The sequence below is a fragment of the Lontra canadensis genome, unplaced genomic scaffold, assembly GCF_010015895.1.
Source record: "Lontra canadensis isolate GAN:19392208 unplaced genomic scaffold, GSC_riverotter_1.0 scaffold25, whole genome shotgun sequence".
NCBI lineage: Eukaryota > Metazoa > Chordata > Mammalia > Carnivora > Mustelidae > Lontra > Lontra canadensis.
The window spans coordinates 1,032,027-1,058,328 of NW_022631019.1; the positions used below are offsets into that span (position 1 = coordinate 1,032,027).

Sequence of the window (26,302 nt, forward strand, 5' to 3'; positions counted from 1 at the left end):
GTGCCCAAACAACAGGCAGTATTCCTTGGTTCAGGGAGGCTGGGGGTGGGGGGTCATGCCTGTCCTGGTGGCTTGTTTCTTTTTCTCCAGGGGGCAGTGGCCCCATGGGCAGGTGCGGGGCCATCTGAGCTGAGGAGCCTGGGGCCGGGGGGGCCTGGCTGTGGGGGCGCCCCACCCCCAGCCCCCTCGTAGGCCGCGCAGAGGCCCGGGTCGAAAGGTCACTGCTCTGATTTTTGTTGCCGCCTCCCGAGTTCCCACGACCCTCGCCCTCGGCATGGACGCCAGGCAGGAGCTTGGACAAGGCCTTTCAGGGGTTGAAAAACATGCCAAAAGGTCAGAATTGCAAGGCCCCAAGGTGACGTGTTTCAGCAGCTTCAAAATGGCGTCAGAAGCCGAGAACGCGCGTACAGGCCTGGTTTCGGGCAGATGGAAACCGGAGCTGCTTGGGGCAGCGCCGCCCCCCAGAGCGAGGTGCCCCCCGGAGGAGCAGAGCAGGCGGCTGTCCCTGGGGCCGCCCGTGCGCGTGGGGCTGGGAGTGCGGCCGAGGGGCGCCCGGGTGGCCGGGAGTGCGGGACGGCGTGCGGTTGGTGTGCCCCTCGCACCGGCTCAGGCACCGGGAGAGCCTTGCTGTGTGATTGAAAAAAAAAACAAATCAGGGCGGGGGAGCTAGTTTGCATTTCTGCACCGTGACTGCTTGCCCAGAAGCCCTCAGACAGACACGGCCGGGCTTGTCCACGCTGTCCTCGCGGTGCGTTCCCCCAATACCGAGACTTCACTGTTGACGGCGCAGCGTGTGGCCTGCAGGGCTGGCGGCTAACTTTTCTCCTCTCTCCTGGCCCCGATCTCCCGCTCCTGGGGCAGATAGGCTGCTGGTCCCGGCAGGCGGCCACCTGGTGCCTCTACCCCAGGGTCCCCCAGTGTAACTCCCCCCCGCCTTCCCGTGCTCTGGCCCAGCTTGCCTTACTGGAGGGGCTCCCTGCCAGGGGGCGGGGTGGGGGTAGGAGCGCCCAGTCTTCAATCAGGGACAACCCGGCAGGAGTGGGAGTGGCTACGGCCCAGGAGCACCTGGAGACACTGGCCACGCGTCCTTCAGCCAGCAGCCCCAAAGCCCAGGTGTCTGTCCCAGGCGGGCTCTTCCGCTGAGGACCCCAGGGCCATCTGGCTGCTAACGGGCCCCAGTGGAGGGTCCGTGGCAGGCACCTGCGCCTCAGGCTGGTGGGCGTGGGTCTCCCTTCCCGGCCCCCGCTTTTCCGTTTGCATCATTCTGGAAGATTCTTGGGCGTGCTGTGTAGACGGGTGTGCACTGGGCTCCTTGTGCTGGTGTTGCATGGACCCGTCCACGGGATGCAGGACAGTGAAGCAGGAGCAGGCTGCCTGTCCCTCTCTGCTGGGCACCTGCGTGGTGTCCTGAGGGCCGTGACTCCCCGTGAGCCCCTGACCCTGAGATTCCTGCAGAGTGGAAAGGCTGCGGGTGGGGCGGGGTGTGCGGGGATCGGGGAACCGTGTGCTTCAACTCCTCACGCCCTTGGCCACCTCTGCCCCCGGGAGAGAAGAGGATGGGGGAGCGGCCTTCCTCTGGAGGGACACCCTAGCTGCCTGCCTGCAGAGCTCCGTGCTGGCTCCTGGTTCCTGGAAGGGGCTGTCGCGGCTTCTCACTGCGTGGGGCCTGGTGGCTAGAAGTGTGCAGGGCTGCTTGTGACCTGACACCGGAGGTCAGTGCAGGGGTGGGCCCGTGTGCTCCAGGCTCCGCTGAGAGGAGTGCATGGCCCCGGGAAGGAGGAGGGCAGGGGTTCTGGGGCTCCGGTAAGGGGGGGGGCATGCTCGTGGTCCCTAAGGGGCCCTGCCTGTGGGCTGTCCTGGGGTCATTCTCCAGACGTGGGTGTATTTGGCGGTGGTGGGCGGCCTTCTGGGTCTCAGGGTAAGGAGAGCGTTCTGGAAGGGCTGGGCAGACTCCTGGCCTGGGCAGAGGCCGTCCTCTTCCCTCCTTCCTTCCTGCAGCTCCGCCCCCCGCCCGGCTCCCATTCGGGCCTCGTGTGTTGCGCCTTAGTCAGGAACGGGAGATTGTGCACAGGCTGGGAAGCGCTGCGGTATTTGGGGAAACCACCCTCACACCTCTGTTCTGGTTTCTTCTCTGAACTCGGAGTGTTTCTGCTGCGAGGCTTGTGCGCACTTCCCCGTGATGTGGCGCACATGCGGGCCACGCGCTCCCGTCCTCCTCCTGCCCCCGTGACGCCGGGCGGTCTGCACCCACGCCGTGGCCATGTGTCCCCTGGCGTGTGGACAGCCTGTGTGTGCGCCCTCCTGGGCCGCCCGGCTCGGGTCCAGGCAGCCCCGCAGTGGCCAGGGCAGGGGCCCAGCAGGTGTGTCCGTGGGACTGGAAGGGACCGCAGGGGCGAAGGCCACTCCCGGGCAGCGCAGGCCTCCGGCTCCTGCTCCTGTGGCCGTGTCCCGTTTTTTGTTAAGTTTAAAAGAATTGCAGTTGACATACAGGGTGGGATCTTGTGTCACGTGGACAGCATTGGGACTTAGCCCTTCCCTGTGACACTGGAGCTCACCGGGGCTCCCTTCGGCCCCATCTCACACCCCTCCCGTGGGGACCGCCGGCACGTTCTCTGTAGCCGGAGTCTGTTCCTGGGTCGGTCGCCGTCTCCTTCGCACGTGCGTGTTTCTGTGTGTTCAGCTCCGGATACGAGTCAAGTCGGACGGTGTTTGTCTTTCCGCGACGGACTGGCTTCGCTTAGCGTGACGCCTCTCGGTGTCACACAGCCACGCGCACGCAGCGGCAGGTGGCGAGCGCTCCCCCTCCTGACGGCCGAGTCCCCTCCGTCGTGTGTGTGGCACGTCTCGCCTTGGCGGTGGACACGCGCGTGCTTGTGCGTCTGCGGGCAGCCCGGCAGCGGGTCGCTGGGTCGCAGGCCAGTTCTCCTTCGGGCTGTGGACAGAACTCCGCACGGTTGGCCAGAGCGGCCGCACCAGCTCGCGTCCCCCCGGCAGTGCACGAGGCTCCCGTTTCTCCGCGTCCTCGCCAGCCGGTTGTTTCTCATGTTGATTTGAGCCGTTCTGACAGGTGGGAGGTGACACCTTGTCACCGTGGCTGTCATGTGTCCCCGACGCAGACTGATGACCAGTTGCCATTCCCGCCGTTGATCACCCCCTCTGGCTGGCGTGAGGCAGCACCTGCCGCCCTCCTTGCTCCAGGGGCACAGGGCCTCGGACATGGTGGGTTTTTGCTGTCCTTTGCTTTCTGGTGGCTCATGGTCCCTCCCGGGTCAGGCACTGCTCACCCACTTGGGCAGGAAGAGCTGTGTGGGAGACACTGAGGGTCTCTCCAGCTGGCCAGGATCATCTGGGGGCCCCACCTGTGAAAAGGGCCACACGAGACCTGGGCCGGGGGTGGGCATCTGGTGTTGAGGCAGGAGAGAGGTTTGGGGCCCTTCACGTGCAGAGCAGTGCGGAGGACACTCCTGTGGTCTCGGGCGGACAGCAGTGCCTGTTCCCCACTTGGGAGGGTGTGCTTCCTGTCGCCACAGAGTTCCCCGTGTATTTTCCGGCAGGGAGGGCGCCCCACCACCTTGACAGTCCAGCGGAGTGTGGTGGGGTGAGGGGTGTGCGTGGCCCCCGGGCCTGCCTTCAGGCTGCAGTCGGAGCTTGTGTCCTTAGGTTGGGGGCCTGGTTCTTCCTGTGATCTTGGAGGGGTCTGGCCGGGATGCTTGGGCGGCTCTGCCTTTGGTCTCAGCCCCCCCAAGCCCTGGGGCAGGAGAGGCGTGGGGGGTGCTTGGTTTCTCCATGACCGTTCTACTGTGTCTTTAAACGTTTGCCGGAAGCTGCCGAGGGGGCCTGGCCTGGCCGGGGCTGGGGGCAGGTTGGCAAAGCCACAGCCGCCCTTTCCCTGGCTCTGTGGGAGAGTCCTACACACACCCCTCCACGGTCCCCCGGGACATCCTGGCGCCCGGCCGTGCGTTTTGCGGCTGGCCTGCCCTGCTGGCCTCTGCGTGAATTTTGCAGGTCCCACATGCCTGGGAGGAAGCTAAGGCTGGGTGCTGGGGGGAGGCAGCTTCTCTCTGCTCCTGGTGTCTTCTCAGGGGGCATGCGGACCCTGGGATCGAACAGTTTCGTCTCATTCTTGCTGTTTCCGACTTTTCTCTCTGAGCCTGGGGAGGTCCTGTGAGAGCCTCTGTCCGCGGGAGCCTCTCAGTGCTGCTGTCTGCTCAGGCCCCCCGAAGCTGTGCCCACGGCCCAGGCGTGAGGCCGGGGTTCCATGTGCCTCCCTGCTGAGCTTCCTAGAGGTGGTTCCCTGGTGTCTCTGGGACCGGGCGCCCCGCCCCCAGCACCAGGACCCCTCTGCTTTCTCCGAAGGTCACCTGCTGTAGTCAGGGATCCTCTGAAGGAAGGAGGCTGTGCAGGTGGCCTGGACCCAGAGGGAGGGTGGAAGCCAGGAGGGCACCTGCTTCTGCTGCCGAGGCCAGGGATGTGTCTTGGGGTGAGCAGCGTGGGAGCGGGCGGCCTGGGTGGGCTCTCCCCAGAGGGGTGCTGTGGTCTCCTGCGTGGGACGTCTTGAGCGGGGCTGCCTGAGGCCAGGAGGTGGAAGCTTTGGGGAAGGGCGGCGCTCTCCCAGGGGTCTTGGATTCCTGGTGGCTGGCTCTGCTGGTTTTGTGCAGAAAGGATGAAGACCTCTTCCCGTAGCTTCTTATCTAGCATGTTCACGACCTTGGCCTTTGAGGATTTTCTTTTTTTTTTTCTTTTCTGAAATTTGGGGGGGGTGCTGGGGCCCATCTCCCCTGGTGTGTTTGTAATGGGCATGGATGAGTGCTGGTGCCTTCTGTCCTTTGCTTCCTGGGTAAGCAGCGGTGTGAGAGTCACTGAAACACAGTGAGACTCCATCGGCGGAGGGCGGAGGGGCAAGCCTGAGGGCCCGGCAGGGCGCTGCGCTTGTCTCCCTCCAGTGAGTGAAGTCTAGAGACGAGCGCTCTGACAGATGGACGCTGCTAGTGTCCTTGCCCACGCACTGTCCCCGTTACTCGCTTCCTGCTGCTTCCTGCCTCGTGGCCCAGAGTGGCTGCCCCAGCCAAGTCTTCACACTCAGCATACCAGTAGAGGCCAGAGCCCCTACTCTCGAGACAGGGTGGCGTCTTGGGGCTGCACCTTGTTGCAGATTGGCGGTGTGGCCCTCCCGGCTGGGCAGCAGCAGACCCTGTGCTGGTCTGGCCACGCCGGCTCAGGCGCAGTTGTGCTGGGTCCCGGCCGGGAGGCTGTGAGGTTCAGCGGCTGACTCGGGGCTCTGGGGCCGGACTGTGGCCTTTATAGGGGCCGTTTGTGAATCTGAGGACTTCTAACCCTTGCTCGAAGAGCAGTCCCGGTGGAGAAGCCCTGTGTGGTCCCTCACCAGGACAAAAATGTGTCCGTTCACATACGTCTCGTGCTTCGTCCTCGGAGCAGTGGGCTTTTCCTTCCCGCTCCAGAGAGCAATGTGCTGGGCTCTGTGGGCTGCAGGCAAATGGGGAAGGGGCTGAGCAGAAGGCAGGGATCCTGGGGAGGGGGCGTGCAAGGTCGGCGGCAGGAGCTAAGCCGTCGGCCACCGTGGGGCTGTAGTTGAGTAGTTCATGATGCGCAGTTGGCATCCCAGCAGACCCTCGAGTCCGGCGCGATGGCCCCCAGCCACGTCCCTCTTCTGCGCCTGCTGACAGGGCACAGGTGCACCCCGGAGTGGGCATCTGTGGAGCTCGGCGGTGGCCTTGGGCGGGGGACCCCAATCGGTCTCAGCCAGACGAAGGCAGATTTCCGGAACAGCTGGGTGCATCCAGCGGTTCCGGCGAGGAACCATCCAGGCCTCTCCAGGGATTGGGCGCCCACTGGAGTGGCTCCCGAGATCCTTGGACCAGGAGGCAGTCACCACTGTCACTGCCATTGCCTTGACCCCCAGGAAACTCAGTCTACCCCATGGCTGAGCCCCTGCCCTCAGGGACTGCGGTGCCCTGAGACGCCCGGGGGCTCGTGACAGGGTTTGGGGACGGCGTCTTCGACAAGGCGTCCTGTGGCCTTGGTGGCAGGAGGGAGAAGGCAGTCGGCTGGGGCCGCGGCCGCCTTATCCTGGGGTCTGCTTGTGCTTGGGACACCCCGTGTGGCCTGGCCTCCTGCCTTCACTACAGATGTTTCTTGAGCAGCTGCCACGGGCCTAGTGTCTTGGAGCCCCAGGGCCACCCTCAGGGCTGCTACCTAGCCTAACGGGGAGCTGAGATGCTGAGGGAGGCTGGCAGTGCCCCCTGGACCCTTGCCACCTTTGTTGTGCCATGACGGTGGGGAGGGGGGGACTTAGTGGCCAGTGACTGGACAGTCACCTGAACCCCTGCCCGCCTGGCTGTCTGTGTCCTGGAGGGTCATCTACCTCAAGACCAGGCACCCATTTCAGCCATTGTCCTGAAACTCCTGCCCACCTGCCCGTTCAGTGTTTCTCTGGCATCTTTATGGGGAGTGTGGGCCTGGTGGACACTCCAGCAGGAGGGAGACTGGTTTGGAGAGCAGACCCTGCCCCCCCGCCCCCCATCTGCCCCATCAGCCTTAAGCACTTTCTCTGGGCACTCTGTCTTCTGGCCCCCTGTGTGCCTGGGGGCACGCCTGGCCCCCTCCCTGTTCTTGCTGCCTTCTCCTCTCTGGGCTTGCCAAGAATGTTGGGAAATTGGTGGGGGGGAGCACAGGAAATGCCTCCTTGTCTCTGAGGACAGCTCCAGCTGCTAGTGGAGGGAGCTGGGGGAGGGGCACGGGCCAGTGGAAAGTTGTCGCCCCGCCAAGGCAAATCCACAGTCCCAGCCCGGCAGACAGAAGGGCTCTTTCTCCCTAATTCTGGTCCATTGTGAGTGTCCTGGGAGGGAAACCGAGGGCCTGCGCGTCCTGCTCTCCTTGCTTCCCTGCAGCCGTCCTGAGAGAAGCTGTTGCCAGTGGGGTCTTTTAAGAAGCAGATGAAGTGGGGACCCCAGCCCGCTCCCTCGCCATCTGTGTTCTCCGTCCCTGAGGAGACGTGTCCAGAGTCTTGACTCCACTTCCTGCCCCACAGTCCCTTCCCAGGGAAGCCACCCTTCATGGCCCCAGCAGAGGCGCCTGGGCATCCCCATCTCGTAGGAGCCTGGCTTCCTGTCCTCCGTGTCCCCTCGCGTTCTGCCCTTCTGAACAACTCCCATGGTCTCGGTTGTGTGGCCTTTGTTGGTGGCCTGTAGAAAGAGCTCGCCCTAGAAGTGCGCAGGGACCCTGTCCTACCTGAGCCCTCGTGCGGACGCCTTCAGGTGGGCTCGGTGAGAGGACGCGCTGTGGTGTGAATGTTTAAGAACAAAACAGGAGGCCTTGATCTGTCTCATTAGGTCACTGGAACTCGGTCTCAGAGGAAGTGGGCCTGGGTGGGACCGGGGCGGGCCCCCATCCCTGTGGTGCCCTTGGCCTCAGTGAGCAGAGCAGGCCGCAGACTTGGTGCTGGGGTCAGCCTTGGCTGTCTGTGGTAGCTGCGGCCTTCTGAAACCACGGGAGCCTGTTTCCCGGCTTGAACACTGTCCCCAGCCCTCCGCCCTTCACTCCGAGGTCTTTGGAGGTGTTTGGGTCACCCTCCTCCTCCGCCGATGAGAGGCCGCAGGATGGCTCGGCTCCCGGCCCTTCTGTCTGGCTGGGCTGCTACCCCGCCCAGTTGTTTCTGGGGGAGACCCCACCCTTCCCCACGTGGTCGCTGGCTTCCTGGGTGAGGGGGCCACCACCCGGCTAGGGCTGGCCGGTGGGGCGGTGGGTGGTCAGGCTCCAGGCCTGGTCCCTCAGGGCAGGGATATCACCAGGATGTAGGCCTGGCTGCTCGGCGAGAGCCTTGGCGCCCTGAGCCCAGGCCAGTGTCCTCCCTTGCGGGACGGGGGCGGGGAGCCTGTCCGGGGACTCTGAGGCAGGCCCTGGGGGCTTGGCGCATTGGCCGGTTTGCCTGTTCTGAAGAATTCTGAAGTTCAGGGCGGTGTCTGGCTAGACGGCGGGCCGTCTGGAGTCGGTGGTCTGCGGGATGCTGCTGCGTTCCCTCTGCTGGTGCTCTCAAGACAGCAGAGCCTTGGTGACAAAGCCGGTGTGGTCTGAACGGTCCCCCGGGGCCCCTGGCCAAGGCCTCTGTGACGCACACCGCCCTGGCTCTCCTCCGGGTCCCTCTGGGCCAGAGCCCACCTGAGCCTGTCGGGACCCACACAGCCACCTCCCCAGCCGGGAGCAGCTTGTCCCCTGCCTGGTGCCCGGCTCCCACCACCTGGCGGTGACTGCACCTCTGGATAGGAGGGGGCTGGATCCCCTCGGAGACCTGGGTCCCAGCTTGCTGGCGTGTGAGAGGGACACGTGCGTTTTGCAGAGTGTGCTGTTTGTTTCCCAGGGAGAATCCACATCGTTCGTGGGCCCGTTCTGGTGTCTCTGGCCTTCTGCGCGGGTCCGAGCCCCGAGCTGTGGGGCCGCCCACTGGGCTCCCCCAGGCCCCGTCCAGCGCGCGCTCCTCTCTGCTGCTGTGTGGGCCGCTTTCAGCCGGAGCGCCTGGGCCTTACCAGCGACGGCTCTGCGGGTCCTTGGCCACCTCCCTGCCACAGCCCGGAAGTGGAGGCGGCCCTGTGGCCCGGCAGCGCCCCCTGCGCTAGGCTTGTTGTGTCGGTTTCTATGGGGAGGAAAACAAGGCGGGCGCTGCACGGGGTGGGGGGGCGGGGAGGCCCAGGCGCTGAGGAAGCAAAACGGAGCGGGCGGGCGTGTGGGCGGGGCCGGCCTCGCATTTCCACTTCCTGGCTGGGAAGGTGAAAGTGCTCGGTCCCTCCAGGGGCCCTGAAGGCCGGGATCAGCTCACAGGGGCAGCGCGCGCTCAGCCCGTCCTCCGCAGTCCGGCTGCCTTTGCCGCCTGCCCTGGGGGGACCAGCCGGGCGGGGAGACCTGCCCTGGGGTGGGGGGAGACTTGAGGCAGCTGCAGGATGGAGGGCCCCCACCCGGGAACCCCTGTCCTGGCGGGACTGTCCAGCCAGGTGGAAAGTCGCATGAGGTCTGGGGCCTTGGTGCGCCGCATGCTATGCAGGCAGGGGTCTGGCTTCCTTTCTGTGCGTCCCCTGAGATCCTTCTCCCTCCCAGCCTCTGCCTCCTCGCTTGGCTCTGGGTCACCCTGCTTGGCTCAGGGCCATTTGCATGTGTGGGTGTAACAGCCAGTGTGAAGGTGAGGGGCCCAAGGCTGTGTCACCCTGCTCACCGCCGCTCCAGGGCCCAGGTCCCCTCCCTGCTGGGGGCAGCCCATTGGGAGCACGACCCGCAGGGAGGCAGGGTCTCCTTCAGAACCGAACTCTTGCTGCGGAGACTCTCCCCTTCCAATCCCTTCAGCCTCAGGAGGTCTGGTGGGGGCGAGGTGGGCGTGACCCTCCTCTGGGGCCTGTCGTCGTGACAGGGTCCCCTGGCTGGAGGGCGGGGTCGGTGCTCAGGGCATAGTGTGGAGGTGGCCGGTGTAGAGAGGGCAGTGGGAGGATGACGTACACGCTTTTCTTTACGAACACACCCCCAAATTAGGCCTTCCTGATGATAAAAAGAATTAAGAAACGATTTCACTTTTAGTTTGAATTAGGAGCACAGAAACCTTCTTTGATCTTGCTGATGTGTAGTTTTATTTCTTTGTGGACCTACCACAATGTTCTTGAATCTTGGGCAGTTTGATGAGCGTGTTGAGCTCGGGCTCCCATTCAGAGATGGTGGGGAGTGGTGTTCCGGAAACACGGCCTTCCGGGGAGCCAAGCGGGGGCCAGGTGGGTGGGTGTGGCCCCTGCTCCCTGGGCCCTGCGGCTTGGCTTGGCTGAGCCCTCTCTCCAGTGATTTCCGTCTTCTCTGACGTCAGCTGGTTTTCCGTGCATTTGCAGGTGCCAACAAGTGGGCTTAAGACTCTTCTTCGAAAGATATTGTTCTCAGGTTAGAAAATGGCCTTCCAGGGTCCCCCCATCTGGTGTGAGGGGCCGTCCGGCTGCGAGGCTCTGGGCTAGGAGGTCTCTTGGGGGACACTCAAAGGTGCGGCGGGTCAGCTGGAGTCTGCCTGCTGTGGGTAGCTTTTGCCCAGGTTCCTCCGGGACCACGTGTGGCCGTGGCTGAGGTCAAGGCATGTGCCGGGCCCTGGGTCTGCGAGGCAGGAGGAAAGTGCGACAGCCACTGAAATGCAGACGTTTCTCTTTCTCGCAGTCCTTCAACTTGTCACGATGGTTTTTATTGCTATTTAATGGCATTTGAGTAAGAAAAAATAGAAAATTTAAGTTCCTGCCCCAGGTTGTCCTGTTCACGTCTGTGTGGCGCACACGCAGCAGCCTCTCGTTGGGACGCAGGACGCGGGGTCACAGTTTGCGTTTTGTGCCTGGGACATGCGTCTGTGCTTCCTCCTTACCCAGAGCAGTGGAAACGCAGCACAGAGCTGACTCGGCTGTTCCTCGGTCACTTCCTGTGACCCGAGCGCTCCGCGGGTCCCCTCCCGGGGTCAGGCTGACAGAAGAGAACGGTGCCCCAGTCCCCGCACACGTTCAGCTGGGCAGAGAGCTCAGTTCGGGCCCTGGGCAGGGGAGCCTTGGCCTCCTGGGTGGGGGCACCCGGCTGGCTCTGGGGCCTCACTCCCCCGCTTTACCTTCCTCGAGTCTCTGGCTCCATGCGCGCCCCATAGTCCTCCAGCGTCACTTACAAATAACGTTTTCTCGAAGATGAGATTATCAAGAATTCTGGGACGGCGACGGCAGAGCATTGAGCCCGGCGCGCCCGGCGCAGCCACGGAGCCACCCTGGGGAGTATCTTCCTTTTAGATGAAAAAGTCAGTGAGCTGAGGCCCCGCTTGCGAGCGCCCAGAAGGCAGGCTCCTCACACCCCCTTTCCCAGCCTCGGGGCTCAGATGGCCTACAGGGGTTTCTCAGCTCCTCGTGCGAGTCTTAGGCTCTGGGGGGCCTGGCACGCTTTCCTGTTCTGTGTGGAGACAGATTGCGTGTCCTCTCACGAATGGACGCCGCTTGGGGATATTTTTATTTTGATTTTGAAGACTGGAAAGTGTTGGTCCTTTGCAGGAAAAGTTCCCTGGCCGGGGACGAAGGGGCATGTCCCAGTGTGGGCAGCCTGGGCTCCTTGCCCGCAGGCCCTGCCTTGGGGTGGGATGCTGGGTCTGCTGCGCATGGCGGGCTTCAGGAGGGGCCTCTGGCCTGCGTGGGTGTGGGCCGCCGGCCTCCTCCTCGCGGGGCCCACTGAGATGAGTGGAGATGCCTCACCCCTCTCTCCCGCTACCTTTCTGGAAGCCTCTGTTCTTGGTGGTTCTGTAGGGTGGATTGCCTGAAGTGGAGGTGCGGTTGGGGGGAGCCCGAAGGCTGCCGTTGCCCTCGTGCGTCTCCCAGGGCGCTCGGATCGGAAGGCGTGGGGCTGGGCCCTGTGGGTCTTCCAGCTTCCCCCGAGGGGCCTTCCCCGCCATCGCTGGGGCCAGCAGTGGCTCGTCTGTGCTTCGATGGGGTCGGGGGCACGGCAGGGCCCTCGGGACTCCTGATAGCCGGCCAGGCTCTGGGACCCGGAGGGCTCGGGTTTGGAGCTCTTGGTCCTCCAGGTGCCCCCAGACTCCTGGCACCCTGGGCGCCGTGTCACACGCACGCGGACGCCAGTGGCCCTGCCGTGCTGCGGTACCTCTGCCGCCTCCTCCAGGATGCCAGCCGCCAGGCCTCTCTTCCTCCTCCTCCTCCCCCTTCCTGGGCCCCCACGCTGGCCCTCCCGCGGCGCTGTCATAGCTGAGCTGTTATGCATAATTCATCGGGGGCGCTGGGCCTTGGAGCCTTTGTGCGTGGGAAGAGGGGCTGAGCGGTGGGAGGCTTCTTTGCAAGGAGGCTTGGCAGGCTTGGGCTTGCTGGCTCTCTGGGCCCAGCTGCTCCTCCTTCAGGAATGGGTGATGGGGTGTGGCGGCACCCAGAGAGGTGTGTGGCCGGTGACACAAGCCTTGTGTGGGGTCAGTGTCCCCGGGTGTCCCCAGTGCTCCGCCGCTTCTCGTGGTCCTGTCTGCCTGCTGGTTCCGTCCTCTGAGCCGAAACACCTCTGCTGTGCCCCTGGCCAAGGCTCCGGGACTGCACCCGCGTCCCAGACGTGGGGCTGGTGGCGGACTGCGAGTTTCAAGGAGTGGGAAGGCCTTTTACTGGAAGGCGGCCAGAGCCAGGAGGCCCAGGTCCTGGAGGCCTGTGGGTGTGGTTCCCCGCTGGGCGGGCATCTGGGCTGGTTCTGGGAGGGGAGTGGGGAGGTCTCTCTTCCCAGGGCCACAGTGACCCCGCCCCTGCCAGCCCCACTGGATTTGTGGTAACAAAGAAGTTTCTTTTGACACTTTGCTCAGTGAAAGACCCCCTAGGCCCCTGGGGTTGGGGCAGAGCTGACAGGACTCCTCTCATTTCAGACCACGTCACCCCACACCCCATATCGACTTCCAAAGTACGCCCTCACCCGGTGCCTTTTCTCTGAGGCCTTCCACCTCTGACAGGTGACCGGTCACATGCATGCGCACACCCCACGTGCCCACACGTGCACACACACGTGAGACCGCACGAGCTCCAGTCCTTGTCCTTACTCTGAGCACAAGGTCAGGGGATGGGGGCATGTGGGAGGGACCTGGAGGTTTGAGGAGGGCAGCTGAGGGGCTTCCTTGGGTCCCCACCCTCAGCAGGGTGTATAGATCCCCAAAGGGCGGACGGTCACTGGGACATGCCGGCAGGCTCTGTCCATGTGGGAGGCGCTGGAGACCCTACAGAGGTGGGGAGAAGGCTGGCACCGCAGGAGCCGGGCACCTCCTGAGGGCAGGTGCAGGAGGCAAGTGCAGGGGGCGGCGGGGGTCAGGGGGCGGGAAGCAGGTGGCCGCTGCCTGGCGCCTTGCTCTGAGTGCCGTGTGCCGTGTATTTCTGCACGAGATGAGCGGAAACTCCAGGCTCTTGCTTGTGCGTCAGAGGGGGAGCCTGGCCCAGGGCGACAGGTGTCGTGGTCGGCTGGGGCGTCCGCGGGAACATTATCAGTCAGTTGCCGGCCATGCTGCCCGCGGCCCGCCCTCTGAAGTGCAGCGCCCCTTCCCGGACTGGGTCTGTTAGAGCCTCTGAGTTGCCAGTTCTTTGTGTGGAGGCTTGTGAGGGAGGAGGGGTGGCCATCCTTTCAGAGGGGACTTCGTGGGGCGAGGGCCTGCTGTCCGGTTCTCGACCGGCCAGCTGTCCGGAGTGGAACCACAGTGGCCCTCGCTCTTGTGCAGTGGTGGCTCTGACACCGGTTGGGCGGAAGGCGCGGCTGTCATCTCTGGCTGGGGCTGGAATCGAGCCGTGACAGCCAGGCAACCAGGGAACCTTCTGCTCCCCACTTCTCCAGAACACAAGACTCCCACCAATTTTCCAAACAGCTTCATTGTCCTTGGAGTTCTCTTTCGTTGTTTTCGTGCTTTTCGCAGTTACTTTCTGGTGACTGTCAAAGAAGGGAGGATCCTGTTCCACCCCACCTTGTCCCTTTGGGGACTTCCCACACATTTCCTGATGCTAAAAGTGAGGTTTTGCAGGGGCACAGGACACCGTGGTATCCGGAGGGCTGCTGGCGAGTCCATGGGACAGGGTCAGGGCGGACATCCAGTGTCTGCATCGAAACCCATTCTCAGTCTTGGGTCCAGTGGACACCTCTGATCGGGGCCCCAGACCCCCTGGCCCAGTGGAGGTGAGCCTCTCCCTCCCCTCGTGAGGGTGGCTGGGCCACAGGAGTCATGTTTGTGAGTCTGCAGAAGGGTGAGGGGTGGGTCACCCCAACCCTCTCCCTCCCAGCCTCTGCGTTTGAGAGGGCTTCTTTGTGTTTGGACAGACGGGCGGGTAGGTGACCTCCGTGCCCAGTGGTGCCTCCAGCTCCAGGGGCTTCTCCTTCTGGGAGCTCAAGCCCAAAGTGTCCTGCCACCGTGGTGTGCAGGCCTGGGTTGGCCAAGGTCTTGGAGGTCCTGGGGGAAGGAAGGTGCTAACTGGAGCTGAGAGTGTCCGGGCCCTGGCTTGGGAGCACCATCTGGCTGTCATGAGCGCTGCTTCTTGGGCAAGGGGGCGCGAGACCCAGCAGTCCCTGACGGGCTGTCCTCAGAGGAGACTCGACTTACTCTCAACAGTGTGGAAGTAACTGAAAGGATGACCTACTTAAGTTTTTTTTAAAGATTAAGGTGGATCTTTAAAATTGCTATTTTCACTTCATTTTGGGGTTTGGAGTTGTCTTGCAAATTTAATCTGCTTCCTCTGAACCACAATAATCAGAAATAGGTTAATTTAAGCATAATATGAAACATGAATTATCCTGTGGAAAATATTAATGGTACTTATAAAAATAGCTGTGCAGTTTCTAGAACTGTAAAATCTTCAGGAATGGTCCGTAATGCGGGTCTTGGGGCTGGTTTAGGGTGGCTTTGAGGTGGGGGGTTTGAGTTTACCTGTAGGAGACAGTTGGACTCGGTCACAAAGCACCTAGCATCCCCAGTTAGAGACACTGGGGACTGGAGTCCTTGCCCCTGCTGGAGCCGCACAGAGTCTCAGTCTGGGTAGGAAGGAGGACGCCATTTGTGCCTTCCTGCCGGGCCTCTCCCCAGACTCCCTGCCCCAGGAGCTGCCCCTGCCTGCCGTCCAGGGCCTAGCACCTCACAGCTCGGGGAGGGGCCGTGTTCAAGCCGCCTGGGCTCTGTGCTCACCCACGTGGTCCCGCATCCTTGTGCTCAGGGACGCGCAGACCCGGTCTGGGCCGGCAGGAAGGAAGCCCCTGCCGCCGTGTGGGGCCAACCTTCCAGGTGCTTTCAGGCCCCGGCTCCTGCTGCGGGCCCCACGTCAGTGGGGATTTGCTCCGTCTGACACTGAAGCTGAGACTTTGTGGCCCGAGAAACAGGGCACACACTCGAATGTGTCAGTGCAAGTGACATGGCATGATGGTGTTGACCTTTGAACCTGAGAGGTCAAGCTGCCATTCTAGTCTCTCCTCGGCCTCATCTCTGAAACCTGAAGGCTTGCCTCTCACCAAATCCAGAAGACTCTTGGCCACTGTCTTCCTGCTCTCTCCTTCTGGACTGCCTCCTCTCCTCTTTCACGTCTGTTACCCTCTTTCATGTGTTCATCTCGTTTTCCTCTGCACTGCGCTTGAATAATTTCCTTGAGAACTACTTTTATTCTGGAAAGTTCTGCTTTTTTTTCCAATCTGCGTGATCTTTTTTGATGTCTTATTCTTTTCTCACATTTTTTTCTGTGTATGTTTACTCATTTTGAGCTAGGTCTGTTCTAGCATTTCTACCCGTTGCTCTGTTGATGAGGCCGTGCTGCCTGGCCCGCAGCCTGCGCGCCGGGCCTGGGGGCTTGTGTGGTGCGGCCCCCAGACTCTGCTTCTGTCAGCTTCCACTTGGGGCTTGTGGAGGTCCATGGGGTCCCGTGGTTACAGGGTCCCTGTGTCCCAGGGGCGGGGCGCAGGGGTCCTTGACCCCTGGTGGTCATGGTGGGCCTCCCTGGGTCAGCGTGGCTGGCATGTCATGTGGCTTTCCTCAGCTTTGGTCTCGGGCCCTTGGGCTTTTCCTCCTGAGCTCAGCTTTTGTCGGGGGGTGTTGGACTGTCTCCTCTGATGCTGGGAGTGGTTGTGGAGGAGGATGCCTGGCGTTGGCACCGTGGGGTGAGAAGGAGACGTGGCAGGTACCCCCCACCCCGACCTGTTCTTCAGGGATCAGGCCTGACAGCAGCACAGGGTGGGCCGCTTTGAAGGCCTGATGACATTTCTGGAAAAAGTTTTCATCTCTGAATTTGTGGTCTTAGTTGTTTCCTGCCGACCCACTCGATGGAGTGAAATCATAACATGAGCACTTGGACTGTGGGGCCCTCTCTTCGAGGGTCACAGAGAGGTGCACCCCAGCACGGCTGCTGGCCCCTGCCCGCGTGCTCTGCAGAGCCCCAGACTTAAGCCTGCCGTCTTTGCTCTGGGGGCTGGGACCCGCGGGTTCACGCCCCCGGCCGTGGCAGTCTCCGTGAGGGTGATGTGACCAAAGGTCCTGGGTCGCCTGGAACCTGTGGGCAGCCTAGATGCTGGGTCCTGCCTGCCTCTGTTCTAAACCTGCTTCTAACTTGGCATACCACTTAGCGGTTGGATTCTGTTAGAATCTGCCAAGCTGTGAGGAAGAACCTCTTAGTTGAGTCTCGGAAATGGATGCTTGTCTTCAGACCCCTAGATGTGGTTTTCCTAGGGCATCTCCCCCAGCTGAAAGCACTTACTCGTGCTCAGACACAATGTTGCTGATTTGTGAGAACTTCTGCCACTTGCCTTTCCAAGGCCTCAGTCTGGGGGGCACAGGCTGGTCCTCCTGCCGGGCGGGGACTGCTTTGTCTTCTGAGTGGTTCATAAGACAGTGATGGGGACGCCCCCCCTCCCCAGGTCCCCCTAGGTGCCAGCCCCAGGGATCTGGGTCTCCGGGAAGCCAGGGTCAGGGACCAGACAAGGGAGTGTCAGAGCATGGGTATTGGTGGGGGCAGGGAGGGGCCCGGATGCTGACCCGACAGCTTGAGAGTTGGGATCTCAGGTTGGTGCAGGGGCACGTTGGCCCAGGCCCCACGTGGTATGCGGTGGTCTCCAGCAGCCCTGTGTGCCCCCATCTGTGAGCTGGCGCCAGGTTGAAAGAGCCACTGCCCAGGACACTGGACCATAGGACTTTGGGAGGTGGGGACCAGGTGGGCCTCAGGAACCACACAGATGCCCCCCTGCCCTGAGCCCCTGGGTTTACATACGGCCACCCCCACTCCAGCCTTGGCCAGAGCCGCGTCGTCAGCCCGGAATTGCCCGGGCTGCCCAGCTGGGAACTGAGGCCTTGCGCAGAGCAGACATAGGACGCCTGTCCCTTGCCTGGCATGGGGTGGCTGCTGGGAGCCCATTTCCCCCTGTGTACCGTGAGCCAGCTGCCCCTCACACTGTCCTCCCCTCCCGAGGGCTGCCTGCACTCCTGGTGGCTCATTCCCCCACCCCGCGCTGCTGGTCAGTGTCTTGGCACCAGGTCCTGGCACAGTGGGAGCAGGCTGGGGTCTGGGCCAGGCCGGGCCCCGCCCGTTGTGGAGTCCTCGCCACCGCTCACCCCGAAGCCTAGACCAGGGCATCCCGTGGTCCGGGATGGGGCCAGGCTGGAACATTCCCTGACCTTTGACAGGGGCGCAGCGCTCCTTTCCTTACGGGTTTTGTGTGTGAAACCTGATGCCCCGAGGGAGCCCCGTGGTGTTCAGTGGCAGCGCCAAAGGAACCCGTGAGCCCGCGCCGGCTGCGAGGGGCCGCCTGGTGGTGCAGGTACGTGCCTGGGTCCCGCTGGAGGCCCTGACGGCTTGCTTTCCTGATTTTATAACTTCGCTTTCAAATCATTATGGTACGATTGGCCTGTCTCTCATAACTGGAGAAACTGCAGAAAGTGGGTATCGGCCTGTGATCACAGGTCCGTGGTTTGCGAAGTTTCCAGTGCTGCGTTATGACCGTGACTTGATCCTACAGTCGTGAGAGCTTTGTGATGGTCCCTGTGTTAGTGGAGGGGTGAGGCGGCCGGGAGGCGGTCCTGTCGCTGCTTGGTGATCAGTGTGGGGGCTGTTACCCTGTAAATACTTCCTAGAGGAAGTACGTGCGACCTGGCCAGTGTGTCCTAGCGCACGCATAGAGGACGTCGGTGTGCACTGAGGGGCCACTCGTCTTGTAAACAGACCGTGTCAGCTATGGCAGGGACAGCCAGTCCTGCAAAGGTGTTTCTCTTTTTATTTTCTTGGTAACACTTTGTTTTCTGTAGCTTACTTTACCGGGGGAGGATGATGTAAATGTGTGTTGATTGACTGCCTGTGGGATGGGTCAGGCCTTTGGTCAGCACCGGCTGTTAGTCAAGTTTTGGGGAGCCCACGGAGGGGGCTGGTGCCCCTCAGCCCTGCGTTATTCAGGGCTCAACTGTGCAGGTGTTTGGGTCCCTCTTCTCAGTCCTCCCAGGTCTTGACTGAGGAGCTGGCCCCTTCCCCGCCGGTGCTGGTTCGGCCCCTCCCACGGCTTGAGGCCCTGCCCCGCCCCCCACGCTGCCGCCCCGGTGGTTGTGTGGGGTGGTTGTGTGGTTCTTGTCGGATCCCGCCATCCAGGTGAGTGCGAAGTGGTCTCTGGCTGCGGTTTTGAGGTGCGTTTCCCTGCTGCTGGGGGCGTGGCCTCTGGGGAGCTGCGGGCAGCCGGGGTGTGTTGGCGTGCGCGACGCGGGTCCCCCAGCAGACGCTGCATCTGCACGCTGTTCCTCCCGGCCTGTGGTTGTCTCCCCACGTTCGCGGTGGCCCCCTCTGAACCGCAGGAAGGCCTCGACTTGGACGAGTTCCCACATCCCCCTCTATCGCCGGCTGGTCGTGTTGGCGCTCGGCGTTGGCGGCGGCCGGGGTGGCGGCGGTGGCCGTGGTTCCGCAGGTAGCCCGTGGGCAGTGGTGGCCCGGCCCTGCGAACACCGTGTTCGCGTTTGCTCGGCGACGGCGTAAGGAAGCCGTGTTGGTAGGGAAGGCGCGGCGAGCAGTCTTCGCCCCAGCAGGCCTGAGGGGCCCTCCCCACCCGAGTGCTGGTCCTCGCGGCGCACGCGAGGCTGGGGCCGCCTCCCTTCACGCGGCCGCTCTCCAGCCCCGGGGAAACAAGCCAGGGGTGGGAGCAGCGCTGGAGTAGGGGCTCGGGGAGGGGCTGGCCTGGCCACGGGATCTCCCACAACCCTCGGCCACGTTTGCCTGGACTCCTGGCCCTCGGGAGGGTCTGCACAGGATGCGGCCCTCCCAGTGGCCGTTCTTCCCATTTGAAGAACGCAGGTGTGCGTGCGTGATTCCACGCCTCCGGCAGCGCTGGTCTGTCCTGTTGGCCTCCTGGAGGAGGTCGCTAGTGCACGCAGGGGCCAGTGACCTCACGCCCAGGCTTCAGCCTCTGCGGAACACACAGGTGCCGTCTCCTCGCTCAGCCCTGCCACTTCACAGAAGTCCTTCCCCTGATGTCACAACAGCTCTGGCTGTTTGATGAGACGTTCTCCCTGGCTCCTGGCGCAGAACCGTCTCGACTGCTGGGCTGACCGTGCCGACGAACACAGTTCGGTGCCAGGAGGGCCGGCGGACAGCGCAGTGCGGCCTCGGCAGGCTGGGGTCGTGGGGCTCTGCGGGAGAGCACGTACCCCCAGCTTGGTGTGAGCTCCCCGGGGTGGGGGGCCCTTGGCGTACCCAGGAGGTTGGGACGTGGCCCCTCAGGCTACTGTCTTGGAACTTGTGCCTGCTCTGTGGTCTTCAGTTGTGCAGAATGGGGGCCGCCGTCCTGGAGGGGCTGGTGAGCCTCCCGGTACCCGACTGCCTTCCTGATGCGCGTCTGCCCCGGACACAGCCGTGCCGCCCGCCCGCCGGGGCTCTGCAGCCAGCCCTGGCTTCGCGCACACTCCGGGTCCTGGGGGGACCGATGCCCAGTGCCATCCTTACCCGGTGGCCGGCGCAGGGCAGGCGTGCTGTGCTCCGCGAGCTGAGTTGCTCTGGAGCAGGATGAGGTGCCCTCGTTGGGTGAGGCGTCACCTTCACTCCTGGGCCGAGATGTGGCACCTTTGACGTGGCGGTGGCCTGGGCAGAGGTGGGACGTGTGTTGGCCGGGGCAGCCACTTCGCCGGTGCTCTGTCATCAGACTCTTGCGCGGGGCCTTGTTACCAGGGAGGCTGTTCAGGGTCTGAGCAGTGGCCTGCGGGCCAGGCAGCCGCGTCTTGGGAATGGGTTTGTGTTCCTTCAGGTGTTCTCTGCGTCCACCCACGGAAGGGGGCCCTGTGTTGGCTGATACGTAAGAGAGCAAATGGGAGTCCCCCCCCCCCCCCCGCCCCGTGGCACTCGGCATGTGCCGAGGCCTCCAAGCTGCCTTTTCCACCATCTGGCTGCGGCCTCCTTGGTGTTTAGGCCTTGTTTCTGGGGACCCTCTGCCATCTCTGTGCAGAGCCCTGCCTGCCAGCACCATGGGCCCTTGAGGGTGCCCGCAGCCCCCCTGGCTGCCTGGGATGACCCTCCCTGTGGGTGTGTGGCCAGGAAGCTCCACCCCCAAGGCGGGGCCTCAGGGCCCAGGTTCAGATGCTGCTGCTCTGTCTGGGGCCGGGGTGGCCTCCTGGACCCAAACACACTGCTGGGAGCGTGACCGTGGCCTTCCAGGGCTCCGGGGGGCCCCTCAGCCCTCCTCCCCTTAGGATGACAGACTGGGGATCCCTCCAGCGCCAACCAGCTGGTGTCTTGGACCAAGCCACATGGCTGACCCAGATCTTGTAGGATCTGAGACCAGGAGCATGTGAAGGCGGCAGGGTTGGGGCCTGGCCCCTCCTGCTCCTGCCGCGCCCCCAGCCTGGAGCCACACCGGGGCTGAAGCTGCCGCAGTGCCCCAGGGCAGCGGGACCCCTCGGGGGACACTGGGTGGCGGTGGAGGCAGGCGTGGGGCAGTGTTTTGTTTGATTTGGGGTATACAGACTCCCTCCGTAAAGTTTGGCTCAGACCCTGTGTCGGGGAGGTTCGAAGCGGGGACCATCAGCACCACACCGGCGGTGAGAGGGAAAGGGGCTTCGGTCTAGGACCTGTTGTTTGCGTCTAATTAGTAATTAATTAGTAACTAGGCGTTAACAGCTGGGTTGGTGAGCACAGTGTGGAGAACCAAGGCTGAGGGAGGCCCAGCCGCTGGGCCCTGCCCAGAGGGACTGTCCCTGCCTTGGGAGCCCCCAGTGGACAAAGTGGTGGGGTCTGCTCCCACTCTCCCGGGTGGCCTCTCTGTGGCTTCCCTTCATGGGCCTGTGAGGGACTGGGGCTGAGGCCACAGCAAGGAGGGGCCCTGCTGCCAGGCTCTCGGCCCCTCGAGTACCGAATGGTCAGCCTGCGGTCGGTGGTCAGTGGAGACCTATAGACCAGGCTCAGTCTGTCGTAGGGTCACCCCTGGCCACGCCTGCTGAGCTGCGAACGACATACCGTCTGGGTGCGGTCCAGAGCCCCGCATGGTTACGGGATCTGCTAAGTCCATCCCCACCGTGACGTCTGAAAGGGGCGTGTGTGCTCCTAAGTCCTGGGGAGCCTCTCCTGGGTCTGGGCATTGGTCCTTTGTCCTCCTGGGACCCTTGGCAGAGGTCTGGCCCCCAGTGAGCTGGGATTCCTGGGATTCTGCTCTTTGTCCCACCTGTGACCTCCAAATTCTCTTTCCTGATCCCCGAGGAATTGACCAGAATTCAGCCCCAGGCCACCTGTACGTTGGGCAGAAGAGGGCCTCGAGTGCTTCCTGCTGATGCTCTCTGCCCTGGCATTCGGCTGAGGCCTGTGACTGTTGTCATCAGCTTGTGCTGGGGCGGCCTGGGGGCCCACCCAGACCGGGCCGCTGCTGCTTGAGCTCACACCACCCGGGAGGCCTTCTCGCCACAGGGGCTCTCCCTGACCCTCACCTGGGCCTGCTGTTGCGGGAGGAGGCGGATCGCTCGCTGTCCAGTGCCTCCCTGGTTCCCAGCCCCGGCCCAGCTGCTGCGGGCTCTGGGACCCGGGAGTCTTTTCTTCTGGCGGGATATCCGGCCCCCGGCTTTGCCAGCTGTGGGTGGGGATCTGAAGCTCTGGGTGCACGGACGTCCACACGGTGGCTGGCCATAGTGAGGAGGCTGGTCTTCTGCCCAGGTCTGCACTCCCGGCCAGCACCCAGGCGTCTGCTGGGCAGACACACTCTCCTGTTCCTTTGGCCTCAGTGCCCAGTGCTTTTGGGTCAGAGGGACTTGGTGGCGGTGGATGTCAGCCCCGCCATGTGGCACCCGGGGCAGCATGTGTCCTTGGCCTTGGTCCACGGGGCCAGAGTGGGTGGAGCACCTTAGTGTCGTAGGAAAACAAAACCAACGCAGTCCCCATCTGCTCCGGCCGGCAGGGGTGGGAGGGGGGTTGTACGTGCACTCCCGGGTGCCTGTGGCCTTTGTGGCTGAGAGCGACCCACACAGCTGAGCTCCGAGTGTGCCGTGGCCTGGCACCACATGCCAGCGGTGTCCAGACAGGGCATGGGGAGAGAAGGACCCGCTGGGGGCGTCTCAGAGAAGGCGGAGGGAGCCGGAGGCGTGCTGAGGCTGCTGGCCTGCCCTCCACAGACGTGTTTGCTGTTGGACACTGGCTCCCTGTGGGCGCACCAGGGCTGTGGGTCTGATTCTCAGCGTCTGTGGCCCTGGTTCTCATCACAGGCAGAGTCTTTGGACCGTCACAATCAGATTCTCAGCCGAGGGCCCCATATCCCCCAAGTGCGCATAGATAAAGTTTGGGGTCCGTGGACCTGGGTGGAGAAGGTGACTTGATTCCGACCGACATAAAGGGACGTCTTTCTCCTGCGGGTCAGCAGCTCAGGGACTGTACCGCCCGCATGAGCTCGGTTCTGGCGCCACGGCCCTGGTAGCGCTGGCTCTGTGCGCACGCGGGGCCTGGCACGTCTGTTCATGTGCGGTGCGCACTGGCCTGGCCTTGCTCTCTCGACCTGGGCTCTGTGGGTGCGGTCTGTCCTCGTGGTTGGCTGTCCCTACCCCGGGCCGTCTGGGTGCATGGCACGTGGCTGTGCCCAGCCGGCCTCTGGCTGTCCTGGCAGTTGGGTGGGAGCTGGCCCTCTTCACCGCCAGGGTCACCGCAGAATCGGTACCTGAGCCAAGGGTCGTGTCTGCTGTGGCAGCCAGAGCTCCGCACGGACAGCGGCTCTGATCTTGGACTTCAGGCCGGTGCCAGCAGCATCTGCAATGTCTTTTCTCTCTCCGCTATGTCCCCCATGTACAGTTGTTCTTTCTCTTTGAAGATGTCCGGGGTGGTGCACAGGAAGGGGGACAGGGCAGGCCCTGGGGACCGATCCTGGGTTCACCCCAGGCCAGTCTTGGGAGGCAGGTGGTAATGAGCTCATTCCCTGAGAACACGTGGGGTACTGCCAGTGGCCTCTCTCGCAGGAGTCTTGCATCTAGGGGCTCCCAGATGCCAGGTCAGGGCCCACACCCAGGCCTGCCGCCCTGCTGCTGGAACGTGGGGTTCTCAGCAGAGTGGGGGAAGGGGCTCAGAAATCCAAGGGCCGCTGGTCTCGGAGCCTGGAGCCCTCCTTCTGCCCTGCCCTGCTTCTGGGCCTTGGCAGAGGCTGTCCTTCTGTGCGTTTGGGGCTCAGGCATGGAATGAAATATGGCCTTTGTGAGCATGAGGCCCCAGGGCTGATGCTAGAAGCTGCCCCAGCACCGCCCTGCGCCCCCTGCGCTGCCCCAGCACCATTCTGCTCCCCACTCCCCTGTGCCTGCTGGAGCCTCTGACAGATTGGACCCCACAGCCCGGCCCGACAAAAGGGTCACATAGTCAAGTCACTCTGAGGTCATGCCCCCAAATCCTCGTAAACCTACAGAGGCCCCTGGACAGGGTGTGCAGAACCCCATCACGGGGCGTCCTCTCTGTGCAGCACACATAGCTGCTGGAGGGTCCGGGTGCCTGCCTGCGTGCTCTCCAGACAGCTTTTTTTTTTTTTTTCTTTTAAAAATAGCATTTGTTTTTAAAAAATTGTGGTGAAACATAGACAAGGTAACATGTAGCATCTTAAACACTGCAGGGTGCGCTGCGGCGGCGCCCGGCCCGTCCAGTCCCTGCAGCCTTGCTTCCATCTGCCTGTTGAGTTTTTTTCATCTTGTCAAACTGAAACTCTGTAGCCATTAAACAATAACTTCCCTTTCCCACCTCCCTTCAGCTCCTGGTAACCACAGTTTTTGTTTTGTTTTGTTGCATTGTGTTTTTAATTTAAAATTCAGTGATGTAACATACAGCCGTTCTTGGTTTCAGAATCGAAGGTCAGTGATGCACCAGCCCGAGGGGCGCGCAGGGCTCATCCCGGCCTCCCGACTGCCCATCCCCCAGCGGCCCCGCCCCGCCCTCCCCTAGCGCTGTTTTCCGAGAGTTAAGAGTCTCTCAGTGAAGAGTCCCCACCGCCCGTCGTCCTCCCTCTCTGCTTTCATCTGGTTTTATTTTTCCCTCCCCCCCCCATCCTCTGTTTGGTTTCTTAGATTCCGGTGTGGGTGAGGTCAGAGGGTCATTGTCTTTCTCTGACTGATGTCACTGAGTGCAATGCCGCTGGTTCCATGCACGGGGTTGTAAGTGGCAGGATTTCATTCTTTTTGACGGCCGAGCAGTATTCCCCTGCGTGCAGACCCCGTCTTCCCTGTCCATTCACGTGTCTGTGGGCGCCTGGGTGCTTCGCACAGCAGGGCAACAGGGACGTCGTGCCGTCCACGCCCAGCCGAGTGGCTGCTCCGTGGTAGGCCCGGGGTCCTGGCGGCTGCACGTGTGCTGCGTGGGGACACACTCAGGTGTCCTGGCACGTGCTCTCGGCCCCGTGTGGGGCAGTGCTCTGCCCGGAGTCCTGTGGGCGGGTGTCCGCGGGCTGTGCCGTGGCCGGCCGCGGTAGCCCGTCCACGCTCTGCGGGACCCTCGGCAGGCTCAGCCCGAGGCTCGGGGGAGTGGGCTTGCCGTGGCCCTAGTCTCGGTGCCCCAGCTGAGTCCCGGGCCCAGGAGCCTGCTCCCTCCGTGAGGGTTGTGGGCCCCCGTGATCCGGCTTGGAGACCTTGAGAAGGGTCAGGAAGCAGAAGTGACTGTCCTTACCTGCTCGCTGACCTCTTGTGGAATGGGGATCCCGTGGGCTGTTGCGGGGGCTCACGTGGGCCCTTTTAGGGACGGCGGCCTTCCAGGCCTGGAGAAGCACAGGCTGCTGGGGCTCTAGGTCGCTCTCGGGAGAGGGAGCAGCAGCCCTCCCTCAGGGCCAGTGTCCATGTCCTGGCGAGGCTCCCTTCTGGCCCCTTCCTGCTGCTCTCTCACGTTCATAGAAGGTCCTGCTTTTGGGGTTTTTCCTACCTGAAGACACGTCCCCATCCTAGGGTTGACAAGCTTGGGGGGAGTGGGTGGGGCGGGGGAGGCTCAGGCCCTTTTTCCAGAGCTCCCGGGCTCGGTTTGTTGCTCGGTGCTCGCAGGCCAGGCCCCTGAGTGGGAGTCCACACCCCCCCTGCGCCTGCCTCACTCCTCCTGCAGACAGATGGGGCTGTGGCCTGTGGGTGCGGGGCAGGGGGTGGCCCTATAGCCTGAGTCCTATGCACCCCCCAGGAGTCTCCCTGAGGCTTCTAGAACCTGCGGGCACTGGTGCCAAGCCTGTGGCTTTTCTCTCGGTGAGAACTGGGCTTGTTTCCTCTCCTCCCTGCTTCCTATCTGCTCAGACAGGAAGCTCCGCCCGTTGCCCGCCCCGGCCACCCGCTCGCAGGCGGCAGGAGGTGTCCAGGCCGCACAGACAGACGTCACCGCGGCTCTTTCCCCTAAAAAGCACCAACAAACGGGTCTTTATTTCCCGAATGATTGTTTCGTGTCTGAGCAGACCGTCCACAGTCGTCTGTGGGCTCTACTCTGGAGCACCTCCGCAGAGCGCAGCGTGGGCCTCTGAGCAGTGGGCCTCGGGCCTTGGGCCTCGGGCCTCAGGCCTCAGGCAGCTGCTTCTCTGTGAGGACAAAGGCCAATGCGTCCCTGCACAGGGTCCGAGGTCCTAGTATTTACTCCCTGGGACCCAAGGCTTCCTGTGTCCCCGGAGTCGTCCTCGCCCTGCATGTTTGTCCCCTGAGCAGGGCTGTCAGGTGCATGCGTGCATACGGGCGTGTGAGGGGCTTGGTTTGGCCCTCTGCCCAGGGTCCCGCCAGTATTTGGTGACGATGGCCCTGGTAAGCAGGGTATCTCCATGGACCACTTGCCTCCCTGCCCTCTTCCCCCTCCCGGGAAGCCCATGTCCCCCCAAGGGGCCAGGTTTATGACACAGTGTCTTCTCTAAGTGTTCTGGAGGTGGGAGGAGCCCTTCTCCCCTCCCCCCATCAGTGGTCTCCCCTCCAAGGCTCCCCGACTGCCAGCAGAGCGCCCCCCAGTTCTGCTCTCTCCTCCTGAGTTTAGACCTGGGAGAGCAACAGCGCATTGTCCTGTTGGCCCCTGGCCCTAGGCGGGTGCTGGCTGCGTGTGGCCCCGGTGCAGCTGCCCTGGGCGTGGGGCATTGTCCATCTTCCACAGACGGCTCCGTTTTTTCAGGCAGAGGCCCTGTCCTCCTTGGGATCCTGCGCCATCAGGATGGGGGCGTTTGTCCTCCTGACACCGGTGCTGGAAGCCACTCTGACCACAGCATCCGGCAGACACACAACCTGGGGCCCCTGGGAGGCTGGAGGCAGCTTTGTGAGGCACGAGGAGAAAATGAGCGTGGCCTCTGTCCTGAAACCGCGGGAACGTGGTGGAGGGTTGTCACACCTTTCTCCTGGGGTCTTGCCAGATGG

The 26,302-nt window shown here is 63.1% G+C and overlaps 1 protein-coding gene and 1 long non-coding RNA gene across 5 annotated transcripts in view; both read left to right on the forward strand.

Annotated features, from left to right (window-relative positions):
- Window positions 1–26,302, forward strand: part of SKI (SKI proto-oncogene) — a 64,941-nt gene that overhangs the window by 34,559 nt on the left and 4,080 nt on the right. The window lies entirely within an intron of this gene.
- On the forward strand, window positions 905–26,165 carry LOC116870964. Of its 2 annotated transcripts, XR_004383324.1 has the most exons (4): window positions 905–919; window positions 11,795–11,803; window positions 20,622–20,625; window positions 25,688–26,165. It is a non-coding gene; the product is annotated as an uncharacterized LOC116870964 (long non-coding RNA). The 2 variants fall into 2 exon arrangements; XR_004383323.1 differs by lacking the exons at window positions 905–919; window positions 11,795–11,803; window positions 20,622–20,625 and adding exons at window positions 13,095–13,107; window positions 13,930–13,935.